General features: G+C 48.2%; 1 long non-coding RNA gene and 1 pseudogene across 1 annotated transcript; one reads left to right on the top strand and one right to left on the bottom strand.

The window, feature by feature from the left end:
- Positions 1-9,467: 9,467 nt before the first annotated feature.
- On the top strand, positions 9,468-10,168 carry LOC136624758 (uncharacterized). Its single transcript, XR_010792421.1, has 3 exons — positions 9,468-9,495; positions 9,645-9,795; positions 9,891-10,168. It is a non-coding gene; the product is annotated as an uncharacterized lncRNA (long non-coding RNA).
- Positions 10,169-12,832: 2,664 nt separating this feature from the next.
- On the bottom strand, positions 12,833-16,187 carry LOC136626541 (uncharacterized; annotated as a pseudogene).
- Positions 16,188-20,130: the final 3,943 nt, after the last annotated feature.

The raw sequence follows: 20,130 nt of genomic DNA, 5'->3' as shown, positions 1-20,130 counted from the left end.
AGTCGGCGGGAGCACTGTAAAAGGATGGTGAGGGAGTACGTAGCGGATCGCACGACCATCCTTGGTGACGCCTCTGCCCCCTACAACTACTGGGTGTCGAAGCTGGACACGTGGCCTGAACTAGCCCTGTATGCCCTTGAGGTGCTTGCTTGTCCTGCGGCTAGCGTCTTGTCGGAGAGGGTGTTTAGTGCGGCTGGGGGAATCATCACCGATAAGCGTAGCCGCTTGTCAACCGACAGTGCCGACAGGCTAACACTCATCAAGATGAACAAAGGCTGGATTTCGCCAGACTTCTGTTCTCCACCAGCGGACAGCAGCGATACGTAAGCAATACGTAGGCTGCACCCGCGGATGGAAGCTACGTTCTCTCTCACCATCCAAAACGGGGACATTTGTGCTTCATCAATCTGTGTCTAATATTCCTCCTCCTCCTCCTCCTGCTCCTCCTCCTGAAACCTCACGTAATCACGCTGAACGGGCAATTTTTCTTAGGGCCACAAGGCTCACTCAAATAATTTTTCAGAACAATTTTTATAAGTTTCAATTAGCTTAAAAGCGTTGGAACTTTAACTTGAACCAATTTTTCGTTACACTGGGCTGCCTCCAGGCCTAGTTACCACTTAAGCCACATTAACCAAAGCGATTCACCTGCCATCTTGGTTGGGCATGGCCAATTTTTACTGAGGTACATTAGTACTGTTGGTACACCAATTTTTTGGGGCCCTCACCTACAGTGTAATCATAGTAATTTCTATGTTCTTCGCCTGCACTCATGGTACAGAAAGGTGTGTGGGGTTGGCCTACAGTTTAGCTACATAAATGTCACTTGTGCCTTGGCTATACTAAGGCTACTGAAATGGAACGAAGACTGCGCTCCCGCTATACTGCTGCTTCAGAATTGTTACTGGGGCCTGTCTTGAGTGCTACTATTGCTTACATGGAACGAAGACTGCGCTCCCGCTATACTGCTGCTTCAGAATTGTTACTGGGGCCTGTCTTGAGTGCTACTATTGCTTACATGGAACGAAGACTGCGCTCCCGCTATACTGCTGCTTCAGAATTGTTACTGGGGCCTGTCTTGAGTGCTACTATTGCTTACATGGAACGGACACGTGGAGAGGACACGTAGTGCCTCAAAAACATCCCCCTCCTCCTCCAACAGGGAAAACATTGTTGGCAAATGCCTTTGCATTGGTTCGTCTGGTGGCAGTCCAAGAATTTCACCTTTACCGACACTACAAGAGAGCCCCCCCACCATCCCCCCGCCACGGCCCACTTAATCCTGGCCACATTCCGAAAACCAACAAAATACAACCGTGGTACTAGGTCCGCAGTCACCACCACATTACCACCAACGCGGTTACTGTTAAGGTGCATATAACCACGGACACGTGGAGAGGACACGTAGTGCCTCAAAAACATCCCCCTCCTCCTCCAACAGGGAAAACATTGTTGGCAAATGCCTTTGCATTGGTTCATCTGGCGGCAGTCCAAGAATTTCACCTTTACCGACACTACAAGAGAGCCCCCCCACCATCCCCCCGCCACGGCCCACTTAATCCTGGCCACATTCCGAAAACCAACAAAATACAACCGTGGTACTAGGTCCGCAGTCACCACCACATTACCACCAACGCGGTTACTGTTAAGGTGCATATAACCAGTCTGACTGGGGCATGCAGACACCTTGACAGAATGAATAGTGTGTGGCACATAGGTTCCCCATTGCTATGCCCACGTGTGCAGCTCCTGATGGCGGTGGCACAGGATTGTATTTCTCATTGCTTCTGTACAGCATTGTGGGCTATCGCCCCGCCCCTATTAAAGAGGGTCGCTACCTAGCCGTGCCAACCCTGTGCAGTGTGTGCCTGCGGTCCCTCGTCGTGGCAGACGCACTTCTAAATAGACATGAGGGTGGTGTGGCATGAGGGCAGCTGAAGGCTGCGCAGGGACAGTTTGGTGTGCGCTGTGGGGGGGAGGGGGTGCGGTTGGGCAGCATGTAACTCAGGAGAAGTGGCAGTGGAGTGTCATGCAGGCAGTGATTGTGCTTTGTTGGAGGTAGTGTGGTGCTTAGCAAAGGTATGCCATGCTAATGAGCGCTTTTCAGAAGTAAAAGTTGTTGGGAGGGGGGGGGGGCCCACTCTTGCCGCTATTGTGGCTTAATAGTGGGACCTGTGAACTTGAGATGCAGCCCAACATGTAGCCCCTCGCCTGCCCTATCCGTCACTATGTCATTCCCATCACTTTCCTGAATTGCCCAGATTTTCACACATGAAAACCTTAGCGAGCATCGGCGAAATACAAAAATGTTCTGGTCGCCCATTGACTTCAATGGGGTTCGTTGTTCGAAACGAACCCTCGAGCATCACGGGAAGTTCGTTACGAATAACGAACACCCGAACATTTTGGTGTTCGCTCATCTCTAAAAGAGAACAATAAACAACAAAAAGAAAGCATTTATACTACTAAGACAAGAAGGCAGCGAAGAAGCACTAAAAACCTATAAAACTATATAAAAATTAATACTGAAAGTGTTGGCTCTTTAATAAACAATGAGGGAAAAATTCTAGAGGGTGATTAGGAAAAAACAAATCTATTAGCTAGTTTTTTCTCCAGCGTATTTACAGAGAAAAATGAAATGTCATATGAGATGCAGAGTAATAAAGTAAACTATCCACTAAATTTCACTAGTTTAACCCAGGAAGAAGTGTAGAGCAACCTTAAAAAGGTTCTACACTCCCGAGTTCTAAGGGAATTAAGCAATGGGATAGACAGACTGTTGTTTCTTATATTTAGGGACTCTATAGTGACGGGGTCTGTTCCACTGGATTGACATATAGCAAATGTGATGCAAATATTCAAAAAGAGGGCAAAACATGAACCAGTAAATCAGGCCAGTAAATCATACTTCTATTGTGGGTAAAATTGTGGGTCACCATTACTAGAGCGGTACCACTGGGGGCAGTATTAGAGGAGTTATCGTTACTAGTGGGGTACCACAGGTGTTAGCACCTGGGCCCTATTCTTATTAATATATTTATTAATGACCTGGTAGAAGGATTGTACAGTAAATTAGCAATATTTGCAGATGATACAAAACTATGTAAAGATATTAACACAAGAGAGGGCAGAATGTGGTTGGAAGAGGATCTGGATAAGTTGGGGGCAGAAAAGTGGTAAATGAGGTTTCAACACGATAAAAGGTTCCGCACATGGGCAGGAAATACATGTCACCATTACACACTGAATGGGAAGCCACTGGGGAACCCTGACATGTAAGAACTTGGGGATTTCAGCTACCTGTAAGCTTAACTTAAGCAACCAGTGTCAGGCAGCTGCTTCCAAGGCAAATAGGATCATGGGTCGCATCAAAAGTTGTTTAGGGGCACATGATGAGTTTTCATTGATTTTGCGTATTTTTTTGGCATATACGCAGCAGCGTCCCGTGTGACTCGCATGAAATATACGAATAAAGATCAGGACTCGATTGCGTCAAATCTTCATTCATGCGATTAAACGGTGCGTTCGGGCGAACGTAAAAATGCATACGGTCATGTGAAGGAGGCCTAAATCTGCAGTAATACACTTGCAACATGGGTTTATGGTTGCTTTAATTCTTCTATATTGGGTTTTAGAATGTTAAATGAAGTGCTTATGCTTAAGAATGCAGGAGGGACAGGAAGAGAGACTTTAGCTCTGCCAAACTCACTCCCCCTTCCCTTCCCCTCTCCGCCCCTTGCCAGCTGCCAGCAAAGGAAGTGGGTGGGACGGGGCAGGAGCTAGTGTGTTAAACTCCTGCCCCCTCTCTGCCTGTTGCTGACTGCCCACAAGTGGAGGGGGCAGGACAGGGTGGGAGCTTACCAGAGCTAGTATGCTAATCTCCCGCCCCCTACCTTTTCCGACACCCAGCAAGGGTCAGAGAGGCGGAGGGAGTTTAGCAGAGCCAATTTTAGGCCCCCCAAAAAATCGCCAATCTGAGGCTCTGCTAAACTCCCACTTCCCTCTCCCTCTCCGCCCCATGCTGGCTGTTGGCAAAGGGAGGGGCGGGACAGGGCGGGAGTTTAACACACTACTTCCCGGCCTGCCCCCTCCCTTTGCTGACAGCTGGCAAGAAGTAGAGAGGGGAGGGAGTTTAGCAGAGATAAACTCTCTCCACCCGACGGTATTCCGAGCCCGGCTTATACTCACCGCACCCGGGCCATCAATGAGAGGGGACGTGATGGGGCGGAAGCTTAGCAGCTAGCTCCACCCCCATCCTGCCCCTCCCATTGCAAACAGCTGGCAAGGGGCGAAGAGTAGGAGGAAAGGGCGTCAGAGTTTAGCAGTCACAATGCTAAACTCCCTTCTCCGGCTGCTGTCATAGGCTCCCATAGGAGTCTATGCAGCGGCCGACGTATTCCGGCCAGAAACATAGTTCCAGGACTATCTTTCCTGGCCGGCGTAAAAGCGTCTGGTGCTATATTGGCTGGCCGGGCGCTGCAGGAATACACCCGTGTGATCTACAGTGGAATCCAGCTCAGTTGTTTAGGCAGTGGCTAGGCTTGATACTGCAGCCAAAGTTTCCATTAAAGTAACTGGAGATTTTGCCTGTAATGCCAAGTCTAGCCACCTCAGAGAGAACAGTGTGAACACAGTCTAATCCTGGTTTTCACAGTAGCTTAATAAATGCATATAAGCAGGTATCCAGCTTTCCCAATGGAGGCTTTAGTCCCAAAGAGAGGTGTCTTTTAGAGTTGGGTACCCATTTAATAGCACAGATTTTTATCAAAGCATGTGAGTCCAACCGCCTAAGAGCATTGCATTTTTGTGTGGCTAGTAAGGATGAGTATACTCGCTAAAGCACTACTCGCTCGAGTAATGTGCTTTAGCCGAGTATCTCCCTGCTCGTCCCTGAAAATTCGGGAGCCGCTGCAGCTAACAGGTGAGTCGCAGCGGGGAGCAGGGGAGAGCGGGGGTGGGGGGGAGAGAGAGATCTCCCCTCCGTTCCTCCCCGCTCTCCCCCGCCGCTCCCCGCCCCGGCCCCCGAATCTTCAGGGACGAGCAGGGAGATACTCGGCTAAAGCACATTACTCGAACAAGTAGTGCTTTAGCGAGTATACTCGCTCATCCCTAGTGGCTAGTATAAACAGATATTGAATGTGTGTGAGTGCTCAGGCATGTGTTTCTATTACTGTATTTGTTGCAGCCATGGCTCATATGCATCTTCATATTTAACTCATTTGTTGGAAGTTCTAAATCTTTTGTAAAGTAATGTGAAGTGCTGCCTAATATACATGCAATATACTGTATACATAAAGGTTCTTATTATTAAACATTGTCAATTCAAAGAGAAGAAACATATTTATCTATTAGATTTTAATATTCATTTGAGTTTTATAGCATTTATGAACATAGAATTCATGATAACAGAAAGTTTGTTAGTTAATAAAGGGTTAAGTGGTGCAAAAGGGAATGAGGGATTGGAAAACAGCTGGGGATATTCCAGGCTGCATGTCAGAGCCCAACTCCTAGCATTGTAATTTCTCAAACGTCAACAGCAAATTGCAGCTTCTCTAAAAGGGAGGTGGAGGGAGAGAAATGAAAAAGATCAAGGGAATATGGCAGAAGTGCGGCGTGGAAGGAGGTCTGGAGGAATAGAACGCAGGAGCCAATGAATAAGTCATGTTTCCATCTGAGCTTATGCTTGATGATTTGAAGATGCCCGACTATATGCATATTAATACACTGATATTCGCATGTATAAGAGTTCTTCTGAAAACCCAAAAAATCTGACAAGGGAGATCAAAGTCAACTCTCAGAAACGAGCGGATGCTTTTGTAAAAATCTGAACAGGATATAAAGCAGCGGTTGGAGGCTCATATTCCCACCCCTCTGTAAACAATGTTAGGTCGTATTAAATGGGTGAGTGCAATATTGGCCTAAGAAACTCGGACCAATACCACCCTTGGAAACTGGCGATTTTTCCTGTGATGTGTTTCACAAGACAAACGCATTGCATCACTATACTTTCCGTCATGTGAAAATCGCATGCTGTTTCAGTGAAAACAGAAAAATCGCATCACACTCATATGAAACTTGTATTTACATGTGCGTGTAATGTAATTTTTTATTCCTCCCATAGGAAGCAAAAATTGCTCATGTAAATAAACACATTGAAATAAATGTGTTATTTTCATGTATGAGTTCCATCCATTTCGTTATCAGACTGAATTTGTGCGTAAAACTTGCCTGTGTAAATACGGCCTTATTAGTTGCACTTACAGAAAGAATCGTTATTTCCCTACTTAGCGCCTTGTGAGCCCAATTTGTAGGATTGCACATACATTGCAAAATGAGATGGACGACTGTGGAGGGAAGACCGCTGTGTCCTGGGTTATGGTCCATTTACATGTACTGATTATCACTCAAAACAAATGAACTTGAGCTACAATTGTGCAGTATAAATGCAAAAAAAGTGCTCATTTGGCGTTAGTTATCACTCACTTTCACCAGCATAAAAACTATCCCTGGATCGTGGGCTTCTCGTTCAGTATAAGGCTGGATTCACACAGGGCGGATTTACTGCTTATTTGCCGCGGATTGCATATCCGCATTGCGGCCATTCCGTTGCGTTTGCAGTGCAATGCAGTGCAAATGTGTTTGGCCAAAATGCCGTTCTCACAGGGCGTATAATTTTCCGCAGAGCCGTAGTGCGGATATGCAACTGCGTCGTGGTTTTGAAAGATGCAGCATGTCCATTCTCTCGACCTTTCCGCAGCGCTTTTTTTCCATAGGCCCCCATGAACGCAGCTAAAATCGCTATGAAATCCGCAATTGCTTGTTTTGCCGCGGTTTTTCAAAGCGGTTCCGCAGCAGATTGTTTGCATGAGAAAAGAGAGGCAATAAAGTTTGTTCACAGGAAGTGGTACAGCGGCCATTTTAGGTGCCTGGCACCATTTCAGCCTGGACATTGTGCAGCGAGAAAGCAGGGAGCAGGAGCTCTGCCGGCAGCACCACCACCCCCAGCGGCACCAGAACCCCCATTGGCACCACCAGCAACACTACGACCACCACCGGTAGGGACACCACCGACGCCCAGGGGAAAATACTGGGTTAGAGGCAGGAACATCCCTACCCCACCAGTGGCAGGGAAAACCATCGGCGGCACCACAACCCCCAGTGGGTCTACCACCCCCAGCGGAACCACCAGCTTGCCCACCGCCACTACCACCACCGGCAGCGGCACCACAACCCCCAGCGGGTCCACAACCCCCAGCGGAACCACCAGCTTGCCCACCGCCACTACCACCGGCAGCGGCACTACAACCCCCAGCGGGACCACGCCCAGTGTCGGGAAAACCACCGCCAGCAGCGGCGGCACCACAACCCCCAGCGGCACCACAGGCCCCAGCCGGCCCACCAGCACAACCACAGCCAGTAGTGGGAAAACCCCAGCCAGCAGCGGTGGCACCACAACCCCCAGCTGGCCCACCAGCACAACCACCACCAGCAGTGGCGACACCACAAACCCACGCAGCACCAGCAGCTTGCCCACCACCGGCAGCGAAAACACAACCCACAGCGGAACCACTAGCTGGCCCACCACCGCCAGCAGCAGCACCACCACAACCCCTAGCGGCACCACACCACCGCAACCACCACCAGCAGCGGAACCACAACCCACAGCGGGACCACCAGCTGGCACACCACCGCTACCACCACTGGCAGCGGAACCACAACCCACAGCGGGACCACCAGCTGGCCCACCACCGCTACCACCACCGGCAGCGGAACCACAACCCACCGGCGGGACCACCAGCTGGCCCACCACCGCTACCACCACCGCCAGCAGCAGCACCACCACAACCCCTAGTGGCACCACACCCCCCCAGAGGCACAGGTAGCTTGCCCACCAACGCCAGCAGCGGCACCACCACAACCCACCGGCGGGACCACCAGCTGGCCCACCAACGCTACCACCACCGCCAGCAGCAGGACCACCACAACCCCTAGCGGCACCACACCCCCCAGAGGAACCACCAGCTGGCACACCACCGCTACCACCAGCGGCAGCGGAACCACAACCCACAGCGGGACCACCAGCTGGCCCACCACCGCTACCACCACCAGCAGCGGAACCACAACCCACCGGCGGGACCACCAGCTGGCCCACCACCGCTACCACCACCGCCAGCAGCAGCACCACCACAACCCCTAGTGGCACCAAACCCCCCCAGAGGGACAGGTAGCTTGCCCACCACCGCCAGCAGCGGCACCACCACAACCCACAGCGGGACCACCAGCTGGCCCACCACCGCTACCACTGCCAGCAGCGGCACCACCACAACCCACAGCGGGACCACCAGCTGGCCCACCACCACCAGCAGTAGCAACACCACAACCCACAGCGGGACCAGCAGCTTGCCCACCACCGCTACCACCACCGCCAGCAGCGGCGCCACCACAACCACAAGCGGCACCAGCAGCTTGCCTACCACCACCGACAGCAGGGCCACCACCACAACCCCCAGCAGCTAGCCCACCACCGGCAGCGGCACAACAACACCCAGCGGGACCACCAGCTGGACCACCACCACTACCACCACCGGCAGCGGAAGCACCACCAGCAGCGGCGGCAGCAGCACCGGCACAATCTTCCACCACGGCCGAAAAAGGTAATGCATCCCCATCTTGGTTGTGCTCCACCCCCGCTCTGCTCCACCCCACCTTTTTGTGGGCTCTACTTGCAGCATCGCGCTCTTAGTTATTTTTGCGTGCTCCTTTTTTTGCATTGATACCCCGTGTAGTCGCTCATTTCCTCCCTTGCATTGCTCCCCTGTTGCATGGCCTTCCTTTGCAGGGGCACGGTCGCCGTTAAGTAGCGCATTTCCTCCCTTGCATGGCCACCCCCCCTGTTGCATGGCCTTCCTTTGCACAGGCGAAGCCCCCGTTTAGTCGCACAATTTCAGGTTTTGCATCGCTCCCCCTGTGTCGCATTGATGAAGCTGCCAACATTTTTTGCACATTGGCTTTTATTAAATTGCTCACCCTTTGGTATGGCACTCGTTTGTATGTGAGCGTCGTCGTTCTTTTTGGCGACTTCCTATTGTGCTCTAGTGCCCCATTAGCATGTCGTGTATCCGCTGAAATTGAATTATTTTCTGATTTTTCACAGCAGGACATACACTGTCTCCAGCCGACAAGTCAATTACAATCGGACAGTCCTCACTCTTTCTGTGCTATGGCGTGGTACCTAAGGATGGGGATCAACGTCGGCAGGATGATACACTTGGTGAGTAAATTGCCAGCTGCCACTACCATTTCCATCCCACTCAGAATGCAATCTAACTTGTTGTTTTCTCTCTTCCTTGTAGATTGAAAGCAAGCCTCAGATTTGGGACCCAGCCGAGCCGGGCTACAGCGACCGGGACGTAAAGGCGGACGCCTGGATTGCGGTCTGTTCCGGAATGTATCCCGATTGGGACTCTGCAAGTGCTGCCCTTCAAAGTGAGATCCGTAAGTTGACACTGCTAGTTGTCACGTTTTCGGTGCCATTTCTTTGATGTACTTACGCTGTCCTGTATTTAACCACACTCTTTATTGCAGCGGTAGGTGGATTACATTGTTTTGCAGACTTCTTTAAAAACGCATCTTTTATTTTGCAGTTAAAGATGTGAAGAATCGCTGGTGGTCTGTACAGGACGATTTCAAAAAACACGAAAAGGACTGCGAAAAAAGTGGCTCTTCCCCGTCCAAGAAAAAGTGTCCACACCAGGACGCATTGCTCTTCCTCAGGACCAGTAGAGAATTGCGTCCGTAAGTTTAATTTTTCTTCCGGCTTACTGCTTTGCATCACAGACTTTGAAGTTTGGGTTGTACGTCTCTAAACTGTACTCTTGTTTCGTCCACAGATCCAGCGGGAACGTCACGGCAGCACCAGCCACGAGCGTCCACAGTTCAGGCGACACAGAAGGGCCGGAACAGAAGTCGCAGGATGCTGAGCCACGAGAAGGTACCCCAACCTTGGACGACAGCCAGCTGAGCACGCCAGATTTGGACCCCATTTCAGTTACACCAGAAGTGGGGGACCAAAATGTCTCGCGTAGCAGCAGTACTGGCAGCAGAGCAAGCACTAGCAGGGAGGTCAATTCCGAGCGGACGAGCTGCAACGTTGCTGCTCGGCTGCGGCGGAAAAATAATGAGCCGGATGCCGCCCAAGAAGCGCTGGAGATGTTGCGCGGCGCTGACACCGAGGGTCAGCGGGAGACAATGGGTGCCGCCGTGGCAGTACGCATTCGTGAACTTACCTCGGAGCGTCAGTGGGCTATAGCGCCCATAATTTACGCAGTTCTTGTGGTTTTTGCGGCTCCAAGGCCCATTGCCGATAGCTGTGACATTATTAGGGCTATGAAAAATGCAGCCTTTGCTGCGCCACCATCTACCCGCATGTTGTCTCCACCCCAATCTTTCCCTGACCAACCGGGCAGGGTTTCTAGGACGCCGGGATACCCCATTCAGTATGTCTCTCAAGACACTGGCTACACTGACACGGTGACGGGCGGGTCCCCTTCCCAACCATCGTTTCTGTCAAAGATGAGCAGCCCTTTGCATCAAACATCGCAACACACTACCTCTGTCTTGTACTCGCCACCATCCGGTTCTCAATCAGGTAGTGGAGAAGGGTCGTTTATGAGTTATACGACATTGCAGTGATCACGACTGTTGCAGGTGGATCACTGCAATGTCGTAGACGCAACCAGTGGAAACTGCATGTTCCATTCTGCTGTAGCCTTATGTGACACTGCATGGAGTTGCCGGGTGTCCCAGAAATTCTACCGGATGGCTATGGGAAAGATTGGAGACAAATTTCTAAAATCAATCAGTGTCGGCTACTATCTGCTCTGCTGCTATATAGACAAGGCTGCCACATTCCTTCCCGTCAGTGGCATGACTGTGAAATGCTTCAATTGTGCCACTGAACGCGAAGGAATGTGTTTTTACTTGTCGCTTTTTTTATTACCTGGCTGGCCGTCCTCCAAGGTTGGGGTAACTCAATTCTCATGGTCAATGTCCCTTTTTTATTTTAATTTTTTATTTTTCTGTGTATCTTCATGTTCGCTCAAGTTTAACTAACCTTTGAGGTCTTGTAACATGAAAAAGGAAAAAAAAAATACTGATGTGAACAGGGGCATCATGTCGGCCTGTTCCCATCAGTATTTTCGCTTGAGGTCTCTCCGTCAAGTAAGGCGAAAGCTAATTGGGTAGTGGATTGTCGTGCCACACACAAGAATGCAGCACTACACAAATAACAACTGTCAACTAAATTCCCGTGGTCAATGTGCCTTTTTTTAATATTATTTTAATGTGTATCTTCATGTTCGCTCAAGTTTAAGTAACCTTTGAGGTCTTGTAACATGAAAAAGGAAAAAAAAATACTGATGGGAACAGGGGCACTATGTCGTACAAGAACGCAGCACTTCACAAGTAACAACTGTCATCACATGCCATATGTGTACTGCTACAGGTGCTAGTGGCTTCCTCTTTGCACAAATTGTGGTATTGTATCCTGTTTTCCCGAAAATAAGACGCGTCTTATATTAATTTTTGCTCCCAAATATGCGCTACGTCTTATTTTCAGGGGGTGTCTTATTTTGCCGCGGCCATAGAAACGGAAAAGCGTGCGGCAAGGTCGCTTCAAAACAAGCGGCTAAGTGCCGTGGGTTGTGAAGCAGCACTTTCCCGGCGGAAATCTCGCTGTTTATCGCTGTGGCCAAACCACGAGATTTTCGCTGGAAATACGCTCTGTGAGAACCCAGCCTTAAGAATCACACACAGGTTGCCTGACTCACACACAGAGCCATAAAAAAAAAAAAAGGGCTGTAAAGTAACGTACCTGTCTGCAGACAGAAGTTCCTGTACTACTTGTAAGCAGGGATGGTATTGCAGCTTCCGGCCACCAGGGGGAGCTCATCACAGCAGACGTGTACAGCAGGAACAGAATGTACAGTATGGACTTTTCCAGCCAGCAAGGGGAGCTCACAACAGCACACTCTTACAGCACAGCAGGGACAGGATAACAGCAGACTGTCTGCAGATCTACCTATACATCTGGAGGTAGGAGACAATGGGGATGGCAGCAGGGGACAGGCCTCTTGACTTGCCTGCACACTTTAGTGTGCCTTACTATCGGGGGTGCCTTATATTTGGGACTTCTGCAAATTTCTTACTATGTCTTACTTTTAGGGGGTGCCTTATTTTCGGGGAAACACGGTAGGTTTCCATTTTGGAACTAAATATTTCAGAGCAAACACAGCATTCCGCTATCCGATAGGCAGAAACATTATGTCTACAGTTTACTTAAAAACTGATGGAAAAACCTGACTGAGAGACGGAGAATTCATGCCCTCCTGGTGAGTGCCTGATGTCACCCAAGGTTGTGGTGCTGCGTCCTGCATCCGAATGCAGAACCACTGCTTGAAAATATTTCTTTCCCAATTCATGGAGTTAAAATCCTTAACTAGTTATGCGCTTACAAAGCATATGTTTAAACACCTATACCCAAGCAGTGTTCTGAATCCATGTATTACTACACCACATTGGCTTTCGATTTTCACCACTTTAATGTAACATTTACATATTGTATTCGGCGAAAAAAGGAAGACTTTTTTTTTTTAGTTTTTTTTTTTTTTATTTATTTATAAATGTTATTTAAACAATATTTAAAACTGCTGTGATCTGGCACTTGTGGTGGAGTGTCTTTGATGTGGCGATGTGGCATAAATAAAGAAATTTCGGTTTTCAATTGAGTCTTCTGCGTCCTTCTGGGGCTAGTCGCTGGGGGATCACACTGCAGTTAGGGCTGCACACCACCGACACAGGAGAACTGCCATGGCACGGTGCCTTCGGGATTAAGGAAATAGTCAGTGAAGAGTTCACGTACCTGCAATGCGGTAGCAGCCGGGCGACCTGCCCCCCAGTTGATGACTGTGTCAAAGGCAGAATCGAGTTCTTCGACATCTACCTCGGGGCGATAGTCCCGGAGGTAGTTGTGAAGAACACAACATGCCTTGACAAGGTCATCAACTGTGGTAGGGTCTACCATTAGGGTAGTCCCTAGAACTCTCCACTGACTTACCATAATCCCGAAGGCACACTCAACCACTCGACGTGCCCGGCTCAGCCTATAATTAAAAATCCTTTTCGGGGCATTCAGTCCTCTTCGTGGGTATGGGCACAACAGGTTTGGCATCAACGGGAAAGCCTCATCCGATACCATCACAAAGGGGACTGGATGTGTGGTTCCCAGGAAAGGTTGTGGGGCTGGGAGCGTTACGCCATCTCGGAGAATTTGCATCCCAATCTGTGAAGTTCACAGCACCCGAGAATCTCCAGTGCTGCCATAGGCGCCGACGTCGATGCAAACAAATTTGCAATGTGCATCAGCCACCGCCATCAGGACAACCGAAAAATATTTTTTGTAGTTATAAAACTTGGAGCCTGAGTGCGCTGGCTGAAGCACACGGACATGCTTGCCATCAACCGCGCCTATGCAGTTAGGAAATTTGGCAACAGCTTGAAAGCCTGCTGCGACACGTTGCCAAGTGTCCTCGGTTGGTGAAGGCATCACGGTGGGCTGCAACTTCTGCCAGATGGCCCTGCATGTGCACCTCACAATTTCGGTGATGGTAGATTTACCAACACGAAATTGGAGATGCAGGGATGCACAGCTCTCTCCTGTGGCCAGAAAGCTGAAAAGAAGCAGAGAAGAAAAAGAAATGTTAGTTCACTCACAAGACCTGCATTGCCTCATCACTTCAATATACACAGTATTCACATGTTGCTCTCTACACGAAATGTATAGGAGAACATGGTAGAATTTGTGTGATGGAAATAATACCTCCATTGCAGCAGGAGGTAGCCATGGGGGAGGTTGAATTTTCGCTTTACACGCTATACATTTTTCATCGTCCTTTCTCCCCATCCACAACATAATAGTAGATGGGGAGAGAGAATGAGAAAAGGCAAACATGTTCCCGCCACCCTCATGAACTGAACAAGGGTCCGGAGGGTGCAGGTGCGCAACAATGGTTGCGGCAGTTTACTTGTTCAGTAAGTTCCACAATCTCTCTTCTGCCAATTGGTTTCTGAAGACAACCTGCGTGAAGATGATGGCCCTGCTAGGTAGCAGAAGAGAGAATGCTAAAGACAACGAACAGTTAAAACTGCCTCTCCCAAAGCTACCTGATCGCACGGAAGCCATTGAAGAGGCCACAGTGGCAAAAGGTATCTCCGGCAGCCTCCTCATTGCAAGCAGCAAGATATAAACTATAACTTTTGCTCGTGAACACTTCGTTATGTGTATAGGCGTGGGCAGGAAGGGTAAAAAACCTTTTCTGCCTTCTCCTTGGGGGTACTGGAGGAGGATCCGTGCAGGAGTGCACCTGCACCCAGAGTGTTTGATGATTGGGTGCTGATGCACTTCTGTACGGAAGTGCGTGGTCTGTATCGACATCGAAGCAGTGGAGGCTAAGGATGATGTCGGGACAGACACGGCATAGGGTTGGAAACGGTCAAGCATGGGGTATTTTTGCATGCATGGGGCGAGAAAACTCACACCCACGCACATATTAATAACGAACGACTTTACATGCTCTGCAAAGTGGGCCGCGAATTTCACGATGGAGTCTTCCGCTGGATTAACCTCTTTGTGACGGGGCTATAATAAAACGACGTCCTGCTGTTGCAGGACGTGTATCGTGGGAGGTAGCGCCGCTATCTCCCTCCATCCAGCGCGGGCGTCAGCTGTTTATTAAACTGATACCAGCGGTCAATAGCCGTGCTCGGCCATTCGGCCGATCGCGGCTATTAACCCTTTAAATGCCGCTGTCAATTCTGACAGTGGCATTTAAATACCCCGAATGCTGTTCAGGGGTCCCGCATGCCCCCCCCCGGTGAGATCGGAGAAGCCGTGCAGGTGTCGTGGCAGCCGGGGGCCTAATGAAAGGCCCAAGGGCTGCCTTAACAGACTGCCTATCAAGCCATCCACACAGAGTGGCTTGATAGACTGCCTGTCAAAAAGCAGTATGATGTAATGCTATAGCATTATGTCATACTGCAGCAGCGATCAAAGCATCGCATGTTGTAGTCCCCCAGAGGAACTTAAAAGTAAAGTAAAAAAAATAAAAATCAATAAAGTTTTTCTAATTGTTAAAAAAAAAAAAGTTATAAAAGTTTTAATCACCCCCCTTTTGCCATATCTATTATTAAAAAATCTAAATCATAAAATATAACTATGTATTTTGTATCGCCGCGTCTGTAAAAGTCCGATCAAAGTAGCGCATTATTTTTCCTACACGGTAAACGTCGTCCGAGAGAGAAAAAAAAGAACGCCAGAAATACACTTTTTTAGTTAACCTGTCTCACAAATGTATGTATTCCTAAATGATACTATCGGAAACTACAGGACATTCCGCTAAAAATGAGCCCTTGCTCAAGTACGTCACCGAAAAACGGTATTGCGCGCAATAACTCACAGCTGAAAATAATTGAAAAATATTAAATGTGGAAAAAAAAATACAACTACTACAGCAGACGTCAATGCTGTGCATTCGCAAATTACATTACAGATTTAACAACACTGAAAGGTTACTTACCGAAGGGTGATGAGCAGCTTTTCTTCTGCAGTGATCGCCTTCCTCATCTGCATATCTTGGTACGTAAGGTCCCGGCGCACCAGCTCCAGAAGGCGCTCAAAGGCCTCCATAGGCAGCCGACAGAAGGAAAAGAACTTCTCCGGATGGCTGCAGAGAGAGAGAAAGAGAAAGCGGGCAAAATTAAATAACAATTCTTTGTGCAACCTCAAACCTATTCACGTGCTATAGTTGACTTACTTTTTTAAATCCTGGAAAAGACTTGCGAAATGGCCTTTGGTCCCCCTTTCCGTGAGCAGGGGATGGACCCAGTAGCGTCTGTGACGCCGGGAAGCACGATCAGTCTGCAGTAGAAAATTGGCAAGAATTAATAAAACACATGGCCGCAATCGCACTGTAGTGCACAATGCATCAACAAACAACAAGGCAGTTAAGCACACAATTTCCAGTAAAGACATTGCTCACCTTTTTTGCTTTTTCTGCCTGCATTAAGACCACCAGCAGAAGAAGTTTTCGGCAGTAAGCACGACGGAGACGCAGTCTGCGGGCTGGCTCCATGATGCTGCTGCAACATACAAAATGGCCAGGAATACAATGCTCTTCATACCCGGTGCAGAAATGGGCGGGAACGATGACATCACAGGAAACAGTATATTTTTTTTTGCTAAACCTAGAATCTGCACCTAAAATACGCACGCAAATCCATAACTAAAACCGCGTCTGTCATGAAAATTCCGCTGCGGTTTTTAACACAGCATTGCTCCTGCGGATTTACCGGCGGTAGAACCGCTGAGAAATACGCGGTGAAAACCGCATTTAACTTTGGGCATTAGTTGTGGATTTGCCGCCGATGCGGCACGATTGCGGCAAATCCGCAACGGAAAAACCGCAATATATCCACGGTAATTCCGCCCTGTGTGAACCCAGCCTAAGGGCGCCCACCCACTGGCGATTTTTTTTTCTTTGCGTTTTGCGTTTTTTCTCAAGAGCAATTAGAATTGAATGTACTCCTGTCCACTGGCGTTTTTTTTTGCGTTGCGTTGCGATTTTTAACATAGGAACTGTCAGTTGCATATGTGTCCTTATTTTTCTCCTAATGCACCCATGAAAGTCAATGGAAATTAATGGAAAAGCCGCGAAAACGCGGCAAAAAATGCCGCGAAAAACGCGTGGAAAATGCGGGAAAAACGCCGCAAAAACGCTGCGTTTTCCACGCACGAAAATCGCAAACGCCAGTGGGTGGGCGCCCTAAGGGTGACTACTCACTACAGTTTTTTTTCACTGCGAAATTTGCAGCGTTTTTTTCTTCTGCAGGGGTCTATGGGACTTGTAATGTTAAAATCGCGATCATGCAAAATCGCAATTTACCGCGAAATCGCGATTTTGCGCGATTGCGATTTTAACATTACAAGTCCCATAGACCCCTGCTGAAGAAAAAACGCTGCGAATTTCGCAGTGAAAAAAAACTGTTATGGGTAGACACCCTTAATGCTCCTCGCTGAGCACTTCACATAGGAGGTGAAGCGCTGAGCAAGAAACCTGCGGTCTAGCTAGAAGTCTGTCTGTCTAAATGCCCTGCACGTGCGCTAGTGACCCTAGCGGTGACATCAGCGCTTGTGCAGTTGATTAGCTGACTGGCGTCTTGTGTAAGCATGCCGTTACATAGACACACAGTAGCAGTCGCACATACAAGATTCGGGCTGTACCCTACATTGAACTCAACCAGCTCAACCTACTAAATGTTGTGAATAAACTTTTGCAAAGCAAAATCCTATCTAGTCTGCACTGATTGCAGATAACTATCAGCAGACCAGCCGCTGAATGCCTGCCTCCAAACCCACATTGCAGATTTGAATTCCGCACTGTAAGTCAATTTCCGCATGGGGTTTGTGCACGTTATTTCTGCAGCTTGTGGACGAGATTTTCAAAATCTCCTCCACTTTGCTGCTACTGTAAATGCGGTGGAATTTTTCCTGTGGAGGGTCCGCACGGAAATTCTGTGGCAGTTCTGCCCTGTGTAAATCCCGCCTTAAACAGACGAATGTATGCGCAAATACGCTTGCCGCAACAGAGCCTATTTACACATGAACAAGTAAAAAGTCTTGGTCAATGTGGCTGTTCAAACCTCGCGCTATTGCATGTGCAATAAAGAAAAGTAGAAAGATAGGGCAGAACTTATGTTTTCTTGCAGGTAGTTGAGAATGTAAGAGAACGTTTTACAAGTGTGATTTTTCGCATGCGCAAAAACCTCCACAGACATGTTCATCTGATTAATCCCTCAGGCTGAAGGTCTGTAGCACAACACATTATCACTGTTATTAGGCTTTTATTGCATGAGTGTATTTTTCATTAATAATTGATGTTTCTTTCTGTTAGTAATATGCAGCTAATGTAAAGCATTGTGTAGCCTCATGGTAGGTCGTCATTAATAGTTATTTAAGAAAGAAATATTGGACAGCGCTCCGCAACTAATAGTTTAGGGGAAGTATCCAAAAAAATCTACCACCAGCAACCAGAAATCCCGGTTGGCCTTCAACAATATTGGTGTTCCTCTAACTCCTTCTGTATCCTGCATCCAGGAGAGTCACCAAGAGTATTATCCTCACTACCCGGTGAGTATAAAATAGTGTCTCAAACAGCAGAAAGAAAGATTCCTGCGCTGCTTTTGTTGGATCATTGTGTTCACCTCTACCCACTGACAAAAGGAGCGCAGGAATGTTTCTTTTTGCTTTTTGGATCAATAGTTATTTGGCGGGGGGTTGTCATTTAGGGCCCATTTAGACACAACGATTATCGCTCAAAATTCACTCAAAAAACATCTTTTGAGCGATAATCAGTGTGTGCATTTACACAACAAGATAATCACTCAAAATTCGCTCAAACGGCAGTTTGAGTGACAGTTTTGAGCGTTCACTTTGCATAAGTGTTTAAATAAAGGCCCACGCTGTACGCAGAAGACAAGCAGGACCACTATCTTCTGCATAAAGATGTTGTCTTCTCGGAGCACTCAGCTGGTATACAACTGAGCACTCCGAGTGGGGTATGCAGAACACAGCTGGAGTGCTGTCTTCTGCATACTTCTTCTGTGTTCTCTGAGTAGGATACCAGCTGATACAATAGTATCAGCAGTATCCCATTGAGAACTCAGTGCGAGGTCCTGATAAGACTCATCAGCTTACCTGTCCAGCGTATTCTGTGCTGCCAATATACCGGCCAGCACATGGGCAGTACAGAGAACGCCGCGGTGTTGCTTTCACAAAGACGCAGCCTCCTCTGCTGCGAATGTGTCGGCTGGCATATGCACAGTTGAGGACGCTGTGTCATCGCCATAGCAAATGATGATTGCAGAATGGCCACGGGACGGACAGCTTCCATTGACTTCAAATAAAGCCGGCCGCGCATAGCCCGCACAAAATCGCAGCATGGTGCGATTTCTCCCCTGCGAGTGGAAAATCGCAATAGATTTCCGCTCGTGGGCAGAAAATCATGTTTTCTCATAGCATGCTACAGGCTGGATTTACTGCAGAATCTGGAGGCGGAATCCTGCTCCGGATTTTGTAATGCAAATCCGCCCGTGTGCAGGAGGCCTAAGGCCCCTTATCCACGGCCAAGGCGGAATATGGCTAGCGATATTCCGTCGCGGAGGAGGGGGGAGCACTGACAGGCATCCGAGTTGAGCCTTTCTAATAGATAGGCTCACCGCGGAGAATTGCGGCATGTCACGATTTAAATCCCTTGAGCGGAGAATCGCTATGATTTTCCACTCAGGGACACCGGCGCTGCGCTTTCTATAGTAATCCTATAGAAAACTTTACAGAGCGTAATCCGTGGGCGATTTATCGCAAGCGGATCATCACCCATGCTTAAGTCTTATATTCCTGTAAGGTATCAACCACTTACAGTAAGTATTTAGTTTTTTTTTTTAAACATTTCCCATTTAGGCTGGTTTCAAGTGGCCAAGAAAATTGTGTGAGATTTGTGCTTTGCGAGACGCAAAAATCTTGTACGAATATGAACCCTATTCTTTTGAATGGGGTCACACACATGAGCAATTCTTTACACGCATTACGGCATGGGAAAAAATTGCGGCATGACCTATCTTTCGTTCCATTGCATTGGCCATTGTTTTCCTAGGGGCCGGAACAGCATTGCATGGTGTGTGAGGTGCACACAAGTGCGATGCGAGGTTTACCCATTGAAATAAATGGGAAACACTCTACTTCCCTGAAGTGATGCGAAGCAGTTTTGATACAAAATCAAATAAATAGCTCAGCATATAGAGCTGAATAAAAAGTATCAAATTTTAGTAATACATATGAAAATATAAAAAGACAATTAAAAACATACACAGGAGTTGATGACAACTGAAAGAGTAGGAACAGGGTGTGGTAATTCAATTGCAATACATATGCTGTAGTGAAAGATCCACAGTGTTCAAATAAAGGAAGCATCAAATAATTAAAATGCATATCCAATGTAACACTGGGATCACACAAAAATC

This window comes from Eleutherodactylus coqui, chromosome 4, assembly GCF_035609145.1.
Source record: "Eleutherodactylus coqui strain aEleCoq1 chromosome 4, aEleCoq1.hap1, whole genome shotgun sequence".
Taxonomy (NCBI): Eukaryota; Metazoa; Chordata; class Amphibia; order Anura; family Eleutherodactylidae; genus Eleutherodactylus; species Eleutherodactylus coqui.
This window is presented reverse-complemented; position numbering and strand designations above follow the sequence as displayed.